Source organism: Hevea brasiliensis, chromosome 7, assembly GCF_030052815.1.
Source record: "Hevea brasiliensis isolate MT/VB/25A 57/8 chromosome 7, ASM3005281v1, whole genome shotgun sequence".
NCBI lineage: Eukaryota > Viridiplantae > Streptophyta > Magnoliopsida > Malpighiales > Euphorbiaceae > Hevea > Hevea brasiliensis.
Window position 1 is genome coordinate 2,736 of NC_079499.1, and position 20,061 is coordinate 22,796.

General features: G+C 32.9%; 1 long non-coding RNA gene and 1 pseudogene across 1 annotated transcript; both read left to right on the forward strand.

Moving 5' to 3' along the window:
* The first annotated feature begins 10,078 nt into the window (after positions 1-10,078).
* On the forward strand, positions 10,079-10,833 carry LOC110649086 (uncharacterized). Its single transcript, XR_002493697.2, has 2 exons — positions 10,079-10,433; positions 10,536-10,833. It is a non-coding gene; the product is annotated as an uncharacterized LOC110649086 (long non-coding RNA).
* Positions 10,834-10,945: 112 nt separating this feature from the next.
* Positions 10,946-19,742, forward strand: LOC131181612 (uncharacterized; annotated as a pseudogene).
* Positions 19,743-20,061: the final 319 nt, after the last annotated feature.

Here is a 20,061-nt window from a genome sequence, read left to right on the forward strand (position 1 = left end):
TTTGCAATAAAGGGGAATCAGATCCCATATTAAAAGGCCAAATTATAGACTCCAATGATCAGATGAAATGTTTGGTAAGATAGAGAGAGATAAGAGACGGTAAAGAAACAAACACTTACCCTATGTTTGGATCTTTAATTGTGTAAGGGAATTAGAGAAAAATTAAACAAGAGAAATTAAGAGAAAAGAAAAGAAATTTAATTTACTTTTATGATTATTAAAATTAGAAAGAAATGCAATTTCTCTCTCAAAAGAAAATAGAGAAAACAACTATTATATCCTTTTTTTTCTTATATCTATTATTTTGTAAAATGATATTTTAGTATATTACTAAAAATTTCTCTCTATTTTTCCCCAATTTAAAGACAAATGGTATGTGTTTATTGCAAATGAGAGGAGAAATTCCAAATTTCTCGTGTCTTTTTATTTCTTTTCCTTTCTCTCTTTTACTTGATATCCAAACAAGGGAATGGAGAGAAATCAAATTTTTTTTATTTTCTCTTCTCTTCATTTCCCTTAATCCAAACAAAGCATTATAGCTAAGCCAGCTAGTTAGAAAATGGATAGAGACTTGGAATTTTCTTGCAACCATTTTGAAAAGGAGGTCACACAGTTGGTTCAATTGCCCCAACCACATGCTTCTACTCTGTCCATTCCCTAAACCCACTTAAGAAAGGAATGAAGATGGTGACTTTGAAATAAACTGTCTTTGTTTGACAAAATCAAGTCAAATTCAAGATCAAAATTTAGTGGGAAATTAATGTGTCTGCCTTTGATGCACAAACAATCATGCAATCTTATTGTTTGGGTTGGAATTGACTGCCACAGGCAAATTATTAATTAGGTTGGTTCAAATTAGTCAAGATTTTAAGTTACATATCATTATACTTATAGACTCTTATGTGTTTTACTAACGCCAACCTAACTTAACTGCTTGGATCACCCAACCCTTGCATGCTCCTAATATGTGTTGTGTAATCCTTATGTCATATGCAAGGTGGACATGCCTAATTATTTTTTTTTTTAGACTCGTTTGTTTTGTGAAAAATAATTTTATTATGTTAATTTTTAATTTTTTTAAATTTATTATTTATCAATTACTTATAAATATTTTAATTAAACATGTAATTACTTAAAATTTTAAATAGTTATAAACTAATTTTTATAGGATAAAGGGTAAAGCTCCTAACTTTGTTAATTTGGTAATAAGTAATGCATGGAAGCTCTTTTAGTTCATAGTTTTATGGGCATGGCATGTGGCTAATAGCTTAATACTACTATGTAAAATTCCTTAAATTATTTTCACATGCCAGCTGGGTTTAATTAGGAGTTTGAAAAATAATTATGCATATTAGCCATATGTCAAGAATCTAATTAATGAGTATTAAGGATGGCTAAACCTAGCTAGCTAGCTAGCTAGTTTCTTATTCTCAAACCTTCTCTACCCCTTTAATTAATTTATATATGCATGAAGAAAGAAATATTCCCATTGCCAAAAGCTAAAGAAATCAATCAATCCCTTACGATTGTTTATGTATTAAAACCATCCAAATATTTAGGGTTTCAAGCAACACCTTGCTAGTCAATCCACTGGTAAAAAAAAAAAAAAAAAAAAGGTGTTGGCACCAAATGGGATAACTTAGTAAACCAATATTCTGCTTAGATTTTTTTATTCATGGCGCTTGAGTTGTTATTTTATAAGGAATTGCAGTTGTACCTCTACTAATTATTTAAGCTTTTGACACGATAGCAAGCGTTCGATGTTATAAATAGTATTAGAGTTGAGGTTAGGGGCGAGCATTCGGTTCAAATCGAATTAAATTTTCAAAATCAAATTACTATATTTTAGAACCGAATCGAATCAAAATAAATGAAAAATCGAATCGAACCGAACCACTCTATTTTGGTTCGGTTTGGTTCAAACTGATCAGTTCAGAATTTTACTTATTTTTTAATTTAGATTTGATTTTCAAGTTATTTGATTTGATTTTAATATTAGTTTGAGCCTAATAACCATTAATCAATAAAATTAAGCAATATATATATATATATATATATATAATTCATAAATTCTCCATAAAAATAAATTAATTTAAAAATAAAAAATATTATTCGATTCGGTTCGGTTCAAACCGAAATTTTCTCTAAAATCGAACCGAACGAAAATAACCTAAATTTTTAAAATACAAAACTGAACCGAACAAAATTATATCAAAAATCAAACTGAATTACCGAATTAAGACAGTTCGGTTCGATTTTTCGATTTAAACCGAATAATGCTCACCCCAAGTTGAGGTCATGGGTTTAAGTTCCTGGCAGATGCTGGGCGACTCTAAATAGGTTCTAAAATGTTCAAATGTTGGCACTAAGTAAGAATAAATTAGCTAATCTAAATTCCTATAAAAAATTAGCATTGCACCTCTACTAACAAATTAAGTCTTTTGACATGATGATAAAAAGTTTTTCTTTCTTACAAAATTTTGATATGAATATTTTGTTTTTAATTGGATTGAAAAATTAAATTTAATATAATATAAAAAAAAGTTGGCCATAATATCATTTTATTCTGATTGAAAAGAAAAAGGTATTTAGTATGAATAATATTTACCTTTTTTTTTATATAAATATACAGTTAATTAATAAGAGTGAAATAATTATTTAGATAAATAATTACTTAGATATGTCATATTATCTATTTTTTTTATAAAATATTTAAATAAATTTATCTTATTAACCATATAAAATATTATGTGTTGTTTCTTGCTTGTGACTACATTCATCAAAAGACATAAGAGAGACCTATGTTCACATGGCATGCTTTCAGGACCACAATATCCATAATTTCTTTATTTAATTTTTTAAAATTGAAGATCAACAACCAAAACACCAAAATAAAAGAAGTGATATATATATATATATATATATATATATTATTCAATTACTTGAACCAAATTAGACTTTTGGGCAGTGGAACAATTAGCCCTACCAATAACACAACTCCATAATACATCCGAATGAGTCAAATTGAATCTGCTTACATCGATTTATAAATATGTTAAACCCAATTAAATTGTGATGTAACTTTGTCCTATTAAAAAAATAGGATAAATTATTATTTTTATCTCTGAATTATATTAAAATTAACACATATTTTGTACCATAAGATCAGTGTAAGTAATGAAGGATTCTATATCTTTTAAGTAAAATCGAGTGTTCAATCCTTATTAATGGAAAAATTTCTACTATGAGCACTTTACCCCAATAATAAAATCTTTTCAATGTGAGCAGCATTAAGCCTAATTCAATGAGTTAAAAGATAAATGTAATTTATAATAATAATAATAATAATAATAATAATAATAATAATAATAACATATATATTCTATGATTTATTTTGACTTCATCAAACTGAAAGTCTTTTCGCCAATCTTTCTGTTAATTTTTCATTATTTTGACGACCAATTAACGATAGAGATTAGAAAGCAACATCAGTGCCATGAAGAGTGCAATCAATCTCTCCACATTCTGTTTGTCATTCTTTCTCTTATATATATATATATATATATATATATATATATATATATATATATATATATATATATATATATATATATTTCTTTTTCTGCTTTCTTACTTGCATAATTAAGCTATCAACTCTTGAAGAAATAAAAAGAGACTAGAAAGAATCATAAACAAAATTTGCCACCAAAAACCATTTCCAAATTCACGTCTGTCTTTCTATTTTTGTAGAGTATGCAGCTCAACCCTCACGGTTAGATAAAAAGGAATTATACACAGACAACTTCTTGCATACATCAGGACGTATACACATTCATTTAATAAATAATTGGCATAGTATTAAAATAATAATAAATTTTACTATAAATATAATGAATCTCATTATAAAATAAAATAAATCTCATTATAAAATATAATTTTTTAATTTTGAATTAATTAAATAATTTATACACCCTTATGCAAGTAAGAAATTTTCATCATCCCTGTGCAAATGTTTGTGGGATGTCTATGATTGACCTCTTCCAATTTTTTATTTTTATATTATTATTGGTCCACTTTTATTTATTATTCTCTAATTTTATGTAACTTCTATCCAATATCATTAATTACAAGTCAACTTTTATTTTCCTAATTAAATTTATTTTTCAAAATTAGTTAAAAACAAGTAATTCATTCTAAAATTAAATTAAAGAATTTGAAATTAATTTGGAAAATTATAAGCCTTTATAGTTTAATTTTTCTACTAAATATGATTTTTATATCAGCTTTGCAAAATAAAATAATTTAATTTTACATATCAAATGTTTGATCGTGAATGGCTAATATTGCCAACTCCATGTGACTTTAATTTTGCGCTAATTGCATTGTGCTTCTGTAATGTGGATTGTGGCTTTCAAAGGCTTTGGATTTGGAGCAGCCCAATTACTGCAATCGCTGCCTCCCCCAGAGCCTACAGCGATGGGCCTTCTCGAGGGACAAAGGTTTGCTTGTTGAGCATTTGAATAAAAATGATTCAATTTCAGAAGTTGATGGAAAATCAAGCAAATAGAGCATTGTTGGACCCTATGCATGGGCCTCAAATAGAAAAAGCTAGGCCTTGGGAACTCATGATATAGTATGATTGGATTATAAGCAGAGCCCACATAAACCATTGAAGCCATTGAATCTTTTGCTTCTTTGCAGAAACTTTGCTCTTCTTCTTCACATTGATGAAACCTGCTGCTATGGCCTGAACAGCTACTCCCACCATAAAACAGTCCATTATCGAACCTGGGTGCACCACTGGATCCAAAACTATCAAGAACTGATGGCTAGTATAACACTGCAGGGTGGCTGCATGGGCAGTTAGGTACATTGAAGGATGTAATAGGCCTGAATTATGATTTGGTGCAAAAACCATTGGTAGTTATGGTGGTGGAGCATATTCAGATGCTATTTTTGCCTTTCTTGCTGCGTTTCTCTCCTTCTCGTGAGCATTCTGGTGGCCTCCTAAGGCTTGAGAACTGTAGAACTTTCTTGAACAGAATAAACAAGGAAACAATCTTGCTCTGGTACTGTCCTCTTCTATGAACCTTTTCTTCAATTTCCCTGCCTGTGACAAAAATGATAAGAGGAGGTTTTGATCAGAAAGAAAGATCTTTAAAAGGAGTGGAAGAAATGATCAAGAAGAGAATGGGAGAAGATAGAATATAACAGTGAAAGAAAGAGAAAGAAAATAAGCTGAGTTTGATCGTTGACGTTTGATTTCATAAAACAAGAGTCGAAAAGAGATTTCAGAAGCTAAGTTCACAACAGTTTAAAAATGGGAAGAGAAAAAAAAAAAAAAATTGGATCGATTCGGCTAGATCATTTCGGTCCAACTCAAAATTGGAATCAGATTGAATTGGGATCGGTCTAAATTGAAATTGCAACCGAACCAAGGGTGGTCAAATTTAAATTGACAGAAAATGTATCATTATCAAATTTTGTTTTATTTTTTTAAAATAAAATATTATTTTATTTTTAAAAACTTTTTTATATGTATTTTTTTATAAATGTTTATAACTTATATATGTAAATATGAAAAAAAAATAAAGGGAAAATGTGTTAAAATGATGGGAATTAAACAATTTAGCTAAAAAATTTAAAAATATTAATGATCATATTAAAAATTAATGTGAAAAAAAAACTTAAATTGAAAATTTACCGTAAAAATAAGAAGAATTGTTCCCTTATTCAGAGGGAGATACGATGAGGACAATTGGATATGTGGAGGAAAGCAGGCTAAGCAAGCAGTATTACATTAATGAGGAAAAGTGGAGTGTGAAAAACGTAAGTGAGCGATCGGCAAAAATCTTTCATAAATTATAGTGAAGTATACATATCGCTATTGAACGGGACAACTGATAATATTTAAGACTCTCAATTTAATGAGAGTACTTATCAACCAAATTAACGTCTTTTTTTTTGTTTTTTTTTATCAATAAGAAACACTATCATCCAAGAAATACAAGAATACAAACTATCTTCTGCTAATTGGGATGATAATTGAATTGGGGGATAACTAACCCAGCAAGGAGGTAGAGTTTTCATCCTGGCCATATTAGCAACCCAATTAATAGACCTGTTAGCAGTTCTAGGAATACAAACAATTTCAATAGAAGGACGGAAAGACAAAAGCCTTCTAATGTCTTGAGCTATAGCTTGCACTTCCCAAGGGGAATACACGTGGAGATTTGAGAATCTGCACCATTTGCTTTGAATCCGTCTCAATTGAACATGGGATGAAGTCCCTCCTAATGGCCATTTTAATGGCATATCTGATTGCTTCCCCTTCTGCAGTTAGGGGGACAAACTAGAGAAAGAAGCACTACTTCCATCCAGCATTCTACCCTCTGAATTCCTGACTAAGCAACCAATTCCAGCGGCAAAAGATTTATAATCAAAAGAACCATCTACATTGATTTTATAAACTCCCAATTGAGGGGGAGACCAACATTGACTATGCAACATAGAAGGGGTGGGCATAGAAATCTGTTGCGATAATGCAAGGGAGTTTACCTCATCAAGGCCATTCTGAGCTTTGCGGAATGTCAAAAAAGGATTTGGAGGGGCTGAATTGAAGATGGCCCGATTGCGTGCCTTCCAAATTTGCCAGCATAGGAAACTGGCAAGCTTCAACACTCTTTTATCAGTCGAATGAAAAAAATTCTGGATACGTTGACACCAATTCGAGAAAGAGCTAAACCCCACTTCTTTTGCATAGAACCCCATAGCACCAAACCAGACAGCTTTGGTATGAGGACAAAAAAATAAGATGTGTTCCAAAGACTCCTCTTGACAATTACATAACAAACATGTTGGTGAAGAAGGACACATTCTTTTAAATAAATTTACCCTCGAGGCAATAGAATTGTTGCATGCTCTCCATAAAATTTTTGGTATTTTTGGTGGAACTGACAGCCCCCATATACTCTTCCAAACAGATTGAGAAACTGATCTTAAGAATGATGGTATTGAAGCTTAAGATGAGGAAGCTTGGTTCTTCTTTAGCAAATAAACACTGATTCCATTATAAAATATAATTTTTTAATTTTTAATTATTTAAATGTATATACTCTCTGATGTAAATAAGAATTTTTATCATTCATGTGCAAATGTTTGTGGGATGTCCTTTCTTTGCTCATCACCAAACCAAATGCCAACTCTCACTCATTATTATTATTATTATTTTGATAAGCAACTCTCTCTCATTACTGGCAATCCCTCTTTCCATATTTAGAGGATTATCTATCTATCTACATGTCTATGATTGACCTCTTCCAATTTTTTATTTTTATATTATTATTGGTCCACTTTTATTTATTATTCTCTAATTTTATATAACTTCTATCCAAATCATTAATTACAGGTCAACTTTTATTTTCCTAATTAAATTTATTTTTTAAAATTAGTTAAAAACAAGTAATTCATTCTAAAATTAAATTAAAGAATTTGAAATTAATTTGGACATTTATACACTTTTATAGTTTAATTGTTCTACTAAATATGATTTTTATATCAGCTTTGCAAAATAAAATAATTTAAAATTATAATCTCATGGCTCAAAATCATTATATATATATATATATCAAAATTTTGCCATTTAATTGTTAATTACTGATGGATAATGTTTGATCGTTAATGGCTAACATTGCCCACTCCATGTGACTTTAATTTCGTGTTAATTGCATTGTGCTTCTGTAATGTGGATTGTGGCATTCAAAGGCTTTGGATTTGGAGTAGCTAGGCCTTGGGAACTCATGATATAATATGATGGGATTATAAGCAGAGCCCACATAAACCATTGAAGCCATTGAATCTTTCGCTTCTATGCAGAAACTTTGCTCTTCTTCTTCACATTGATGAAACCTGCTGCTATGGCCTGAACAGCTACTCCCACCATAAAACAGTCCATTATCGAACCTGGGTGCACCACTTGATCCAAAACTCTCAAGAACTGGTGGCTAGTATAACACTGCAGGGTGGCTGCATGGGCAGTTACGTACATTGAAGGATGTAATGGGCCTGAATTATGATTTGGTGCAAAAACCATTGGTAGTTATGGTGGTGCAGCATATTCAGATGCTATTTTTGCCTTTCTTGCTGCGTATGTCTCCTTCTTGTGAGCATTCTGGTGGCCTCCTAAGGCTTGAGAACTGTAGAACTTTCTTGAACAGAATAAACAAGGAAACAATCTTGCTCTGGTACTATGACACAAAATGATAGAGGAGGTTTTGATCAGAAAGAAAGAGCTTTAAAAGGAGTGGAAAAAATGATCGAGAAGAGAATGGGAGAAGATAGAATATAACAGTGAAAGAAAGAGAAAGAACGTAAGCTGAGTTTGATCTTTGACGTTTGATTTCATAAAACAAGAGTCGAAAAGAGAGTTCAGAAGCTAAGTTCACAAGAGTTTAAAAATGGGAAGAGAAAAATAAAAAAATTGGATCGATTTGGCTAGACCCATTTCGGTCCAACTCAAAATTGGAATCAGATTGAAATGGGATCGGTCTAAATTGAAATTGCAACCGAACCAAGGGTGGTCAAATTTAAATTGACTGAAAATGTATCATTATCAGATTTTTTTTTTTTTAAATAAAATATTATTTTATTTTTAATTTTTTTTTATTATAAATGTTTATAACTTATACATGTAAATATGAAAAACTATAAAGGGAAAATGCACTAAAATGATGGGAATTAAACAATTTAACTAAAAAATTTAAAAATATTAATGATCACATTAAAAATTAATGTGAAAAAATAAAAACTCAAATTGAAATTTTAACATAAAATAAGAAGAATTGTTCCCTTGTTTGGAGGGAGATATGATGAGGACAATTGGATACGTGGAGGAGAGTAGGCTAAGCAAGCAGTATTACATTAATGAAGCAAAGTGGAGTGTGAAAAACGTAAGTGAGCGATCCATACAAATCTTTGATAATTATGGTAGAGTTTGTAAATCCCTATTGAAAGGGACAGTTGATGAGATATAAAATTCTCAATTTAATAAGAGTATTGAATGAGTTTTGTCAATTAAATTAATATTTTTATTGATTTTTATTTTTTTTTATTTTAATTATAGTAAATGAATGTATGTTTTTTTAATTATTAAAAATTTATTTGGCATTACTAATTAATAAGTATTAATAAATAATTTAAAATTAATTTTAATAATTTTTATTCATAAAATTATTAAAATAATAAATAATTTTTTAAATAATTTTTTAATAACATTTAAAATATTAAAAAAATAATTTTTACATATCTTAAATCAAGTTTATTTGATAGCATTTGGACTCATTAAAGCTAAACATTCGGTTCAAATTAAACCAAATTGAATTAAATTATTAAAATTAAATTAACCGAATCATTATATTTATAAACAAAATAAAACTAAAATGAAAGAAAATTGAATTGAACCAAACCTTTCTATTTTGATTTGGTTCGGTTAAAACTGATCGATTTTGAATTTTGATGAGTTTTATAATTTAGATTTGATTTTTAAGTTATTTAATATGATTTTGATCTTAATTTAAATTTAATAACTATTAATCAATGAAATTAAATAATATATATATATATATATAAAATTACATAAAATTTATAAATTTTTAATAAAAATAAATTAATTTATTTTATTCGATTTTTTTAAATCTAATTAAATTAAAATAACTAAAATTTTTAATCTCTAAAATCAAATAATTAAATTATTTTAAAAATTAAATTAAATTACAAAATTTAAATTATTTAATTTAATTTATTCTATTTTAATTAAATAGTGTCGCTCATATAGCTCACAGCAGCGAGCCCAAAAGGCGAGCCAGCATAATATGTGGCAGTGGATGATGACGTGTTGCTATATGTACATGTGGAACTACCTCGTACATGTCTGGTCGTTCTAAAGCTTCCACTTTCCAGCATTATTGTTTATTTTTAATTAATTGTTATTTTTTTAATATTTTCAGTTTCAAATTTGAGAGGGTAATAAATTCAAACTTCGAACAAGCGGAGTCCACGTAGGAGAGAGAATAATAAACAAGCAATAGAAATTCACAAAAATAATATAATTTTAATCGGTTACAGTTAAAAAAAGAGGGATTTTTAATTTCTCTAGTGTCGATGCCGCTGATTTCTCGGCAATGTCGCTCTCCTCTCAATCCCCATACCCGAGAGATGTTGATCCTCCTCCAGGCGTAAGCCTCGCTCTTTCTCTTCTCCTCTATTCTTTCCCTTGCCCCTTTCAACAAAATTTCGGATTCCATGTCCTCTCCCTTCTTCTGTTTCGATCCTGCCAATCCATTACTTCCCATGCAGTTCCAGCAATGGCAGCTCTGAGGCTCATTACATCCACTGTTAATACATAGAGAGCGATAGATATAGAAATTAAGAATCAGGTATTTTAATTTTTTTTTCTTTTTTATGTATATATATGTACGCGCATTTCTTTCTGTTAATTTCGATGTTTTAGCGTGATTTGATGTACATAATGTTAATAGGAGATCGTACGGTATAGGGTGGATTGGTGTTTATTGATTCTCGTAAAAGCAATTTTGCCTTTTGGATCTGTGGGATTTGCGATTCTGAATGTGGCCTTCGTGGGTGGAAATAAGGAGAGAGGTGATTGAACGGGTATGGATGTATATAGCTAAATTTCTTCATTTGGGTTTTTTAAGTTCCGGTTGTCCATTGTAGAGTGAATTTTGAAAATAGAGATTTTTTTTCTTTTTTTTAATGTGTATAAATGTGCTAGGTTTGATTGAGAATGAAGTGAGAGGGTTGCGGGCATTTTATCTACATTGGTTTGATTGTGAAGTTATAAATTGTGTACATGGAGTGTTAATGGTCATATATTGTGTGAAAGTATATTTGTTATTGTGAAAGTTGGATCCTATTAAATGGTCTGTAAAAGTTGGATTTGAGTCCATTTCGTGGAGATAAGGAGCTGGTTATCTCTGTGTTATTCATTTGCTTGTTGGAGAGGATATACTGCATCAAAGAGACATGCAATGCTATTGTGCAGCTAAATAAGTCCAAGAACTTGTCTGATTCAATGACCAGTGAGGCGCCTAGTCCCTCCAGTAGAAGGATTCAACAACAACAGGAACTGGCATCTTTTATTCCCAAGTCAGGAAAAAATGTACATAATATATCCATGCAGACAGGTGAAGAATTTTCCATGGAGTTTCTCCAGGATCGAGTGACCACCAGAGGGATTTGCCCTTTGCCCAGTACAGCTCAAAATTGTGAAAGCAGATTTGGTCATTTTAATGATCAAATTCATCAGCGGGATATGAGGATCTTGCTCATATACTTGGGTTAAATAGAATGGATTCTGAGTCTGCTGATGATATTTCTGATTTTGTGTCTGCAAAAGAGTCTTCAATGGAAACTGAAAGTGGGGCATATGCTGACAAGTTAAACAGACTGAAAATGGAAGATGGCGATACTGTAAATAGATCAGGGAAGGTTCTCAGTAAATTGAATTGTGATAGGGGTGCTGGTTTGGGTCCATCTGCTTCAGTCTTTCATGCGCTAGAATCCCCTTCTTCAGATATATCTCAACCTGGAAAGATGAAGTTCCTTTGCAGTTCTGGGGGTAAGATTTTGCCAAGGCCCAGTGATGGAAAGCTAAGATATGTGGGAGGAGAGACCCGCATTATTTCCATTTCTAAGAATCTTACATGGTATGAACTTGTCAAGAAAACTAAAGGTATTTGCAACCAACCTCACTCCATCAAGTATCAGCTTCCAGGTGAGGATCTTGATGCTCTTATATCTGTGTCTTCTGATGAAGATCTTCAAAATATGATAGAGGAATACCATGGACTTGAAAAGCTAGAGGGTTCTCAAAGGCTTCGAATATTTTTGATTCCTCTGGGTGAATCTGAAAAGTCATCTTCTTTTGATGGAGCTGCCATCCAGCAGGACAGCCCCAACTACCACTATGTTCTTGCTGTAAATGGCGTATTAGATCCTAGTCCTAGGGAAAACTCCAGTGGGCAGGGTTCAGCGAGTGAAGCAAGTCAACCTGGAAATATTTCAGATCACCATCCAAGCTTTCGTAAACATTCTCCATCTCCTCTTTTTCCTTTGGAGGCTAAAGCAGGTTTTAATGCATTTCATCCTCCTAGATTTTCCAATGAATTCCACTATATGACCAAACCTCCCTATCGGTCTCCTCCTATTTCTCCAATTCCTATACAGCACCGAGACTCTAGGAATTCTCACGTAAAATCTAATGGTGCTAACTCCAGTGTTGAGAGCTGTAGTTCCTTCATTACTGCTCAGCTGCCACCTGATAACTGCAGCACATCTACTGTTTGCAAACAACCCACTCAAGGGCTGGTAGCTTTGATGAATCATTGCAAAAATGTTGATAATCTTCAGGCAGACCAACCACATGGAGTGCAATCCCACAGCCATAATCTTGGCACAGAACATCTGACCCCTTCAGTTTTTCATCAGAGTGAAGTCAATTTTGATGGTTTCTCTGGGGGGAGGCCTATGCACAAGGAAAGGGCAATCCACTCTGAGAAGCCTTTCTTGGGCCCAGATGATCCTTTGGGTCTGTTGTCAGCGCCTGTAGACTCCATTGATTCTCATCATGGAATGCCACATGCCTTTTCAGATTCAAAGCTACAAGAGCATGGGATGCGGTCTGCTTACTGTTCACAAGAGGGGATGAGCCCATCATCTCCGTTGAACTTTTCCAAGACACAATTATCTTCAATGGTCTCAAGTTCTTCACAAGAAAAGCCTGAGCAGCTGCACAAGAATTTTAATTTTGTCAATCCTTCCCTACAAAGTAAGTTACTGGACATTGAGTCTACTTTCTCACAGGATATGTTGGATTTGCTGAATTTTTCTTCATGCTCAAAATCAGCAGGAAGGAATGAACCCATTCAGAAAGCTACTACCATTGCTGATGATCAATGCCAAATTCCAAAGGGTCGCGTGGAATTGAATTCAGAAATGATGACTGCAGTTGAAAAATTAATCCATTTTGTTACCAAGCTGAAAGACCTTGTGACAAGAAATTATCAGTCGAGGTATGAAATACAAGAACAAATCACCTCATGTCAACTGTAACTCAAGATCTGAAATTGATGTATTGGGACACAATATGAACATCTCTGAGGATGGGCTCTCTGCATCCTCAGCCATTGATTTCAAACCTTCTGTAGACAACTTCTTGGAGCACTCCCAGAACTATCAAACCCCTTCTGATCTCCTATTGATGGACCAGAGGACTGCAAGCGACCAAAACAGCAGTTTGCATGGAAAAGTGAATGGTGAACAAGGAAGCAACATCCCAAGGAACAGCATTCCAGAAGTAGAGGAGTTATTTAAAAATGCCAAGATGCACCCTCGTGGTGAAAGTTGTTTGGTTGATCTTACCTCTGGATCATCTAAAGATTCATTTTCCCATGAATCAGCACCAGTTCAACCCCTTGAAAGTCAAAATGGTAAGGATAACAAAGATTCCTTGCTCATAAGCTCTACAAAATCATACCAATCTGTTGTTCATGATGACTCTGGTGCAAATACAACCTTGCATGTGAATGAAATTCATGCTGCAGCAGTTAATTGCACTAACGATGCTTCATATGAGAGAGAGGTTTCTCACCTTGTCGAGGACCATGGAAGTTACCCTGATCAGAAGGCTGAGAAGTTGGTTCTTGGTGGATCTGCTTATGAGAAGTCAAATGTTGGGAATATTATGTCAGCACAAACAAAAACATCAAGTAAAAATAAAGATCAAAATAAGCTGGAGCCATTATTTACTGTGGAATCTTTGACTGGTAATGTGCCTTGTACCATTCAATCTTCTGGTGCAGTTGTCCCACACGATGCTGACTCAGTCAACAGTGATTTTGGTTCTTCTTCGGCAGTTGGGGTAGAAAGCATTATGCCACATCTTTCTATGCCCGTTACTGATCCAACCAGCAGTGACCTTATGCCTCCTAAAGCAACAGATTCAGAGAGTATCATCCCACATGTTCGCGCATATGTTGCTGATCCAACCAGCTCTGATTTTATATCTCCTTCTGCTACAATATCTGAAAGTATCATGCCAGAAACTGAGTTTGAGGTAAAAATCACTTTTTTTTTCGTATTCTCTAGTTTTTATCATTTATGAATTTACTTCTAGGTTTAATGTGCATCATGGCTTTGTTTATAGGACATAAAGGATGATAGTGGAGATAAGGATAAATCTATTACGGATGCAGTGATAGCTGAAATGGAAGCTAGCATCTATGGCTTGCAGGTTTTGTGCAACCATTTAAAAATATCTGATTGTGAATATTTTATATCAGTTATCTTCCTTGGACATATTTAATTTCTGGAGAACAAACCATCTTATTCTTGGAACAATTTAAATTTCTTCTTGCAACAGAAGTTTCTCTGAAATCCTATATATGCTGCATTTTCATGATTTAACATTAAGTGATGAAAAGCTTTGTTTATATTATGATTTATTTCCATTTTATCTTTATAATTAATTTCTATTTGCAACTGAAGTTACCCAATGCTGGTGTACAGATTATAAAGAATGCTGATCTTGAAGAACTAAGAGAGTTAGGATCTGGCACATATGGCACCGTCTACCATGGAAAATGGCGTGGAACAGATGTTGCCATAAAAAGAATTAAAAGAGCTGCTTTTCGGGGAGGTCATCAGAGCAAGAACGTTTGGTGAGTTTCTCCAATACATTTTAGAAAGGTGGATCTTTTCCTGTTTGGATGACCACTAATCACTGAATAACCTGTTATTGATTCACATTTTCTTGAGCATATGTCTAAATTTTTTAAAAAGGCTGTTTGTGTCCACATTCTTGTAGCAGGTGTATGATCTCCATTAAAAGGCATATACCAATTTTGCTTGCCAGTTAAACTTCAACATTCAGATTAGCATTAGATAAGGCAACAATTGTTAAATGTTTGTTTATTCTCCTTGAACTAATATCCTCTTAGGCCCCATTTTCTTCAGTTCTTTGACACAAATTTGCTCTGCCATTGTTCTGCCTCCTGTTTTCTACTTTTAAAGATTTTAAATCTGTTTTCTTTTATAAATATGCTTTAATTTCTTAGGTATGGTTGTGAAAATTTGGTGTGTAATGTGTTTAGTAAGTGTTTGTTATAGAAAGATTTGAAACATAAAGGTGTGAGTTGCCCTTGATCACAAATTTTGAGTACAAATGAACACACAGATCTGCAAACAGGTTTTAGGAGGACTAACGATCCAAATCCAAAAGTTTGATCTGAATATCAATTATGTACATATTTTTAGCCATGGTGTCAATTATGGCCAGACTATAGGACATGTATGCAAATGAACCTCATGTAGTGACATGGATTATATTTGTGCATAAAATCTGAAAAATGCTTGCTGATATGACATTTTGAATCAAGTCATTATAATTATACCATTTACAACAACAATAACAAATAAGCCTTAATCTAATACTAGTTGGAGTAGACCATATAGAACTTATTTTTTGGCTATTCAGCTCTATTTAAAAAAAATTCCACATATTTATACCGTTCAATAGTAATTAAATTTATTAAATTACCACTTATGGTTTTTTTTTTAATTATTTAAAATGGGAAAAATATGCACTTTCTAATCTTCCATGTTATATGCAGCTACCTTTTCTCTGTGTCAACGCCTGAGGTGTTTTGGCATACCTATGCTAGCCATAAAAGATACCAATTCAGTAGGTATATATAGTTGATATGAAAAAAGGAATTGGAGTTTGAGCCAAAGTTTTGAGTCATTAGCCTTTTAGGATCACAAGCTAGCTAAAATTCTGGAACATAGATAGCATATAAACATAATGGTTGAGAGTGAGGAAGGAGAGAAGATCTGATTGATGCAAGAAGCCCATGGACAGAATTGAGCCATGTTATGTTTATGTTTAACATAAAGGGAAATTACTTATTTATGCACTTGGTCTGGTAAATTGATCTTGGTATATCTGGTATTTCATTAGGAGAAACTAATAAGAGAAAGGAGGGGGAATTCACTCTCGCTTTGTGTATGGTCCTCTATATGGATTTTCACTTTTTAAATATGCTAGTTGCCTTTATATAACATTGATGGTTTGTTTGGCTGTAACAGACAAAAGACTTTTGGAGAGAAGCACAGATCCTCTCAAATCTTCATCATCCAAATGTGGTTGCATTTTATGGGGTAGTTCCAGATGGGGCTGGAGGAACCTTAGCCACTGTGACTGAATATATGGTCAATGGATCACTTAGGCATGTCCTACTTAAGAAGGATAGGTAAATTCAATCTTCATTTGTTTACTCTATATATGCATATTCTAGTTATACATGTATTTTATAGAGCCTTGTTTCTATGCAGATCACTTGATCGCCGCAAAAAACTTATAATTGCAATGGATGCAGCTTTTGGGATGGAATACTTGCACTCGAAAAATATAGTCCACTTTGATCTGAAATGTGACAATTTGCTTGTCAATTTAAGGGATCCACAAAGACCCATCTGCAAGGTAAACATTTTAAATCCTATTGTCATCTCATCTCAGTTTATGCTAAAGAAAGACATCATCATATTATGTTCTCTTGTGTACTTCATGTGATGCTAAATCTTATGAAAGGCCAGAGAACTATATATTCTATCTAATTAAGAATCATTAATGTCTGAAAGTTTCTAAACAAAGTTGCTTCAATTAGGATTTTCTAATTTCAAGCATTCAATGCTCAATAAATTCCCCTTTCTGTTTTCAGGTTGGAGATTTTGGTCTATCAAGAATCAAACGGAATACTCTTGTATCTGGTGGCGTGCGAGGTACCCTTCCATGGATGGCACCAGAATTGTTGAATGGGAGCAGCAGTCGGGTTTCTGAGAAGGTTAGTTGATCCCTATCACTCTCTGTCTTGCCAATGTGGAATTGAATGAATCCATTTCAAAGGCAATTAGCAATTTGGTATTTGGTTGGCCAGGTTGATGTTTTCTCATTTGGCATTTCTCTCTGGGAGATCTTGACTGGGAGGAACCTTATGCAGATATGCATTGTGGTGCTATCATCGGTAAGTATGTGTTTTGAACCTAGTACTGATTCCTTGATGGAAATTTACGTATGCTGTTGTGGAAATAACATTGAACTTTCCCTTTTACTTTTATTAGCAAATAGAATCATTATAAAAAAGGCAGTGGGATTTTTTCTCGTAATTACCATTTTCTTAGTCTGTACACGGGTAACAATAATAGTCTCTGTATTGCCAAAGAAATAAATTTAACAATGGCCATATAAAATAAATTTAGCAATTTTGTGTATATGTGGGTTTATTCGTGTATAAATCCTGTATTTACTAAATCAGGATATCAATAGGGAACACATAGTAAATAAAATATAATTTCATAAAAAAATTTATACGAAATGATATTATGTGCTCTATGAAAAAGATAATTTCCTCAAACTTACAAAACGTGCTCCAAAACTTAATACTATAAAGAACAATTCTCCAAAATTTATGAAACAAAAAATATTAGAGAATGAAATACAAGGCATGAAACATACTGCTACTGGATTTCCTGAAAGCGTATGAAATTTGGGATCATTCATATTTGTAGTATAAATATATTGGGGGGCTCACTTGATGGCATTTGGCATATGTGAAAATTTTAAGGACGATGAAAATTTCTTAAGGAAATGTATGCACCATGTCTAATTATATATCTTACTGGCTAAATACGTACATTTTTTTTTATTAGAATGCCTTGTTTTATCATGTGGAATTGGATCACTTTGAAGTTCCTGTTGAGGTGGAATTGGCTTCTTTTATATAAAATTGATGCCAACTCAGTTATTGGGATGTGATAAAAAACGGGCGCAAATTAGAACTTGATGGAGATGGCAGTGGCTTCTACTATATTAAGTTTAATTCCAAATTTACGGATGTCAAATTTTCCCTTAAGTCCAGGTCTAGGGCACTACTATGCTGCAGATTACTGGGGTTTGAGCGTTTTGATTGGGCATTTCGCTTTTCTCAATGCTGCTGAGTTCCAGATGGGGGTTGGGTCCTGGGAATTCCCTTACTGTCTCATCTCTGTGAGTAGTTGTGGATATGGATGGGGATATCTAAGCATTTGCAAATACATGGGATTTACATATAAAACAAATGAATAGTTATGAGAATTTTTATTCTGTTTATGGTCATATTTCAATCACTGGATGAGAATTTTCTAATTGAGATTTACAAGCATGTTCAGAATATAAAAATTATCTAGAAAGATTAATTGATAGCAAATTAGCTACCAACAATTCTAAGAATATACTAAACGTCGCTTTATTTTCCAAAAGCATATACCCTGGCCCCCTAGTTCGAGAAATCTATTCATTTAAGGGGAAACTTCATTATATTTGAGACGTGTCAATGAAGTAGTTGTCTGATCTGAAATTACACATGGTGTTGAGCAGCCAGAAATGTCAAAAATTCTCTTTTATCCCCAAACAATCCCTCTTGGAATGGGAAGCAATGGAAGTGTGTAGGTTTTCATACGTGGGACTTTTGAGTAATGGTGGAGATGTGGTGAGCGGGGACAGTGGCTTTTGTGGTAATGGTGAAGGCGGCAAATTTATTGGTGTGGTTGTGCTGAAGATAGTACTTTTTTCTGGGAGTAAAGACCTGAACCACGATGAAATGCCCCCCATTTTCAGTATAGAAGGATTCTGGATGACTGGGTGGGAAAATGCTAGCAAATGTAACCTAGCATGTGAATTATGCAAAAATTTTAAAACAAAAAGAATTTGCTATCACAAAAAAAGGAGCATTCAACTATTTATGGAACTTTATATAATTTAGAGTGCTCCTTTTAATTACCTCCTAATTAAGTGCACTGTGGCAAATACCTCAACCCAACTTGGCTATAAGAGAGAAATGTAATTTTCATTTTAAGTCATTCTACTTTGTCCCAACTTCCAAACGATTGATTAGATTAATCAAAGCATGATTGATTTTCAGTCATAAACTGGTCTTCAATAAGACTTGGTTTCTTTTTTTGTCTTGTATTGATCTTCTTTCCATTTTTAAGCCATGCTAGCAAGTAGGAAGAATGAAGTGGATATTATGGATGGCTGTGTGTACTTTTTAATTTGTTTGTTTGCTTGCTGAATTATAATGAAGGTGGCATTGTTAAAAACACTCTTCGGCCTCCTATTCCGGAATGTTGTGATCCTGAGTGGAGGACGCTGATGGAACAGTGCTGGTCACCTGACCCTGAATCTCGACCATCATTTACAGAGATAACAAATAGGCTTCGAGCTATGTCTTTCGCGCTTCAGACAAAGGGACATAATAATATTCAGGCAAGACAGGTGAAGGCAAAATTCCTCTCATGAATCAGCAGCATATATGTAACCTGTTTCTATCTTCAAGCACCAGAATTGGCTAGTATCTTGTATAGGAGCCCTTGGCATAGAAGATGAGGCCTTTGAGGGTGAGCATGGATGGAGTTTATATTATCCTGTTAATTGTGTTTTCTCACCTTCGATAATGAAATATCTTCATTTGTTTATTCTTTTGTATAAAAAAAAAAGGTAAAAGATAAACAGAGCATTAGGATTCTCTGACCAGTATGTTTTTTTGGCTAGAAAACTCACAGGGTTATGTGTGTATACACTCATAAGAGGGGAAAGATAAATCGAAATGTGCTTATGGCTCATCTGTTTCACATCTTCAGCTTTCAATTCCCTTTAAAGAATTATGTTTTCCTCCTTTTGTTTAGCTGAATGGGATCTGACTAGAATTTGAATGGGGACTTGAAAGCTTTTTAGCTGGTTGTGATTTTTTATTTTTTTTAATTTTTTAAAATAAATTTAATTATAAATGCATTAAATTGGAAATTTTACCTTGGAGTGTTGGATTTGCTTATTGATTGGAAAGTCAGCTTCTCAGGTCTGCCTCACCGACCCTACTTTTTGAATTCTACTTCTTCACCCATTAGCAATTACTGTCTTGACTTTGACTTCAAACTATAGCTCATATATGTCTG